Raw genomic sequence first — 3,922 nt, forward strand, 5'->3', positions numbered from 1 at the left:
GAAATTACAACACAGAGAGTAACTATCAATCTCTCTTGTACATACGTGATCTCAGAGCCCCCAGGTCCATGCCCATTCTTGGGGTCATACAGTATTCCTAGCTGCTGGCCACACTCAACATGGCAGTGCCAACTCACACAGTGTCCTGACTCTCATCACATCTCTGAGTATAGTCTCCTTTGTCCCAAGACCTCAACTTAAAGAAAAATCTCCCTTTCATCCTACTATGTGCTTTGCCTTATGTCACGGGATCTTCATTTTCCTAGTTGACTAGCTGAAGGAAAATCTTCTCTCTTATGGGGAGACTCCCACCCTCGCAGAGATGTGGACTTTCTCACTGGCCTCAACCAATGGGACAATCATATATCTAAACACAGTAGCCCTGCACAAAGTCATTCCTCAGTATTCAGGTCATTCAGTCTTAGACAACATCATTGCTAATAAATCAAACATCCACAAAAATGTTCACGCAAAAAAACAAATGTCCTTCTTTTTCTCGTTTATTTCCAGCGTAAGTTTAAAATTATGTCTGTATCCCTTTCCTGAAGTCCTCTTCATCTGAGATCCTCATTCCAGAAAACAGCTGCTCAAGCAAGAATATATGCAATCTCAAAGAGTAAATTACAGTATACAAGCAGACTACATTATAAATATATTCATAAAGCAGAAACACATCTCTCGGAGAAGCAACAAAATCTGTAGAGACATTGCTTTGCCAAAAACTTATGCACAACAGTTAAAATTACCAAAGAGACTACATAGTTTCTCAGTTTATAACATCTGCAGTCATGTTTACATACTGAGGAAAAGAGCCAAAGAAGAAAGAAAGAGATGCTAAAATGCAGAATAAGAGATACATGCAGAAAAAATTTTCTTAGAACTAAATTAAGGAGATAGGAGGAGGAGGAAGTCAGAACATGAGTGGATGGAATAACCTTGGACTAAGGAAAAGCTGGTTGAGGCTTGGTAATAAAGGTCTGTAGAAAGGTTCTAAACTAAATCTGAAACTTCTAATATGATCTGGGAAATAGAAAAAAAATAGATTTATTCCAATTGCACAATTAACTATTGCATGGTTAGTAAATCAGTTTCTTCATCTTCCTAAGTTTTAATTGACTTTATAAAAAAAAGAAGTATTATTGTACCTCTGCTTATTTCTCACATTAAGAAATAGAAATAGAAAACACGTGTCCATAGAGAAATGAAAGACGGTGAACCTACATTAAAGTATATAATATCTTGTTCATAATCAAGAGGGAATTCATATGAGAAGTTTTATATGCCTGCTGGATAATTATAGAGCAGAAGCACTAATTCCAGTAGACAGAAGACAAGATTTCTTCCTCGTTAGCTTGAGTATCACACATATTGAAGTTAGGTTAATCATTAGGTCTATGATATGAGACATGGATTGCATCAGCTATTATGAAGGTGAGTTCATGAGTCCATTAAAGGAAAATATCATCATGTTCATAATAGGTTATAATAAGAATATAACTAAAGAGAACAAGTTTTAAAATTCTCTTATCTTAATATACTGATTCCATTATTTATTAGCTATCCATTAGACATATCTCTAAACTTCTTTAACGTATGGTAATAAAAGTGGTACTTCACAAGGTTGCCAACCTTTCTCTCTCTAGTCTTAGTGAGGCAGCGCTGGTATGAGTCACTATAAAAGACAGAGGCACGAGGACAACACCAAGGGAAACCATAGCAAATGTCTGGAAGGTGTAGGTGGGCTATCATAGGCTTCTCTATGTGGGAGAAACCTTGGGTACTGTGGTAGAGACCACCGAGGTATTTTGGAGATCAGAAATAAGTCAGAAACTGGGGCAATGCCATAAATCCTCTCCTTCCAATTGGAGCGCTTCATGATTCAGTTCTTGGTCCTATGTTATGTATATATTCTCTCCTTGGATGTTTTCATCTAAGTCCTTGTCCTTAAATATGCCAGTCATATTAGATTTAGGGCCCACTCTGCCCCTGAATGACCTCATCTTAACTTGACTATTTATATCTGCAATGGCTGTATTGCCGAAAAAAGGTTACATTCTAAGGTGCTAGGGGTTAGAACTTCAACATATCTTTTTGAGGGGCACAATTCAACCCATACCACCATTAATATACTGATGAGTCCCAAATATATATTTTTGGTGTTGATCTTGAGTGATCTCTCAATTGCCCACTTGCATTTCCACTTGGATACGTAAGTAGGCATCTCAATATGTACAAAACTTATCAACTATCCCAGCTCTCCATCTCCAAAACTTTTCGTTCTTAGTCTTCTTCATCTCAGTAAATGGGGTTAACATCTGCCTAATTGTTAGATTTAAAAATCTAAAAGTCATCTGTTAGTCTTCCCTTACTCTCATCTCTTACATATATTCCATCAATAGCAATTTTTTTGTTATTTCTATAATGGGAGCTGAATCATCCATTTCTGTCAATTATTCTACCATCATGCAGATCCAAATCACCAAGAAATACAAAAATAGCTTCCAAAATTATCTTCACAGTCTCTCTAGAATCCATTTTTCCAGATAGCAGTCAGAGAAAAATTTTAAAAATACATCGAATTGTGACATTCCTCTTCTTGAAACTCTCAAAGTCATTCTGCCATATTTAGAATAAATCTTGAACTTCTCATTAGGATCTTCCAGGATTAACAGACTTGAGTTCAACACCACCATCTCATACCAGTATCCCTTATCTCACTTATATTAGTACAGTCATGCTTAGGATCACTGATTCCAGAAACTCTCTTATTTAAAATTTTCAGAGTCCAAATATGAGGTGCTCACAGGGGTAAAGGAGAAGATGGAGTAGAGGAGGAAGGAGAGAAGGAAATCATAGCAACTGGAACTTCATGGTTGCAGAAGAGATTGGAGTCTACTCACTTTTATATTTTCACTTTAGACCAATCTTTCTCCTTTCACTTCCACTTCCTGTTTTCCATGTTACCTGATACTTTAAGTTCTGAACATTGCAATTGGATTACATTTTGTAGATACTTAAGCTAAAATGTCTTTTCCCTCTGCCAGGTCAGGTACTTCTCTTCAATTGACTTTCTAGCTTCCAAAAGTTGTAACCATGTCTTGTGCACAGATATCTTCTATCTTATTCTATTTGACCATATGCATTGATAAACTTTTAATTTTTAAATCTTGGTTAGTGAAATTTTAGAGAGACAGTAGATACATGCATGTAATCCATCTGCCTGGTTAATGGGATGCATCTCTAGCATTAACTTGATTTCTCTATTCCAACTCTTCTATTATAATAAGTGACAAAAAAACTCTTAGGGTTAGGTCAAAGTAAATGCTACATCATCTGTATAAGAACAACGGATGGAGTTCAGAGCAGCATTTCTTAACCTCAGCACTACTGACATTTGGGACTGGATAACTCTGTTGTGAGGGCTGTCCTGAGCTTTGTGGGATGTTTAGCAGCATCACCTGGTCATCCTCCCCGTTGTGACACACAAAATGTCTCCAGATATTATCAGATGTTCTGGGAGCGAAATTTCCCCTAGTTGAGAACCACTGATTTAGACTAAAATGGAGTACTATTACCAGAGTAAAGAAGAGAGAATCACAAACCCAAGAAAGATCCTCTACTCTTTAATTTAATCAACAAAAATATGACCAGGAAAACCTTGCAGCAAGACATGCCCATACTTTCGAACCTGAATCATTATATTATCTCAGGACAAGCAGGAAACATTTACACACAAATGTTGCACTATTTGCAGAGTTCAGTCTTGGCACTTCTCAGTATTTTTTTTTCTATCTACTAACCTGACATTATAGATGTCATATATAAATTTATGCTTATCACATATTCTTTTAACAAACATTTATTTTCCACCCTCAGTATGTCAGGGACCAGTGGGGGCACTGCATATACAGCAGTATATGTG

This window comes from Pteropus vampyrus, unplaced genomic scaffold (genome assembly GCF_000151845.1).
Source record: "Pteropus vampyrus isolate Shadow unplaced genomic scaffold, Pvam_2.0 Scaffold38, whole genome shotgun sequence".
In the NCBI taxonomy this organism is placed as follows: domain Eukaryota; kingdom Metazoa; phylum Chordata; class Mammalia; order Chiroptera; family Pteropodidae; genus Pteropus; species Pteropus vampyrus.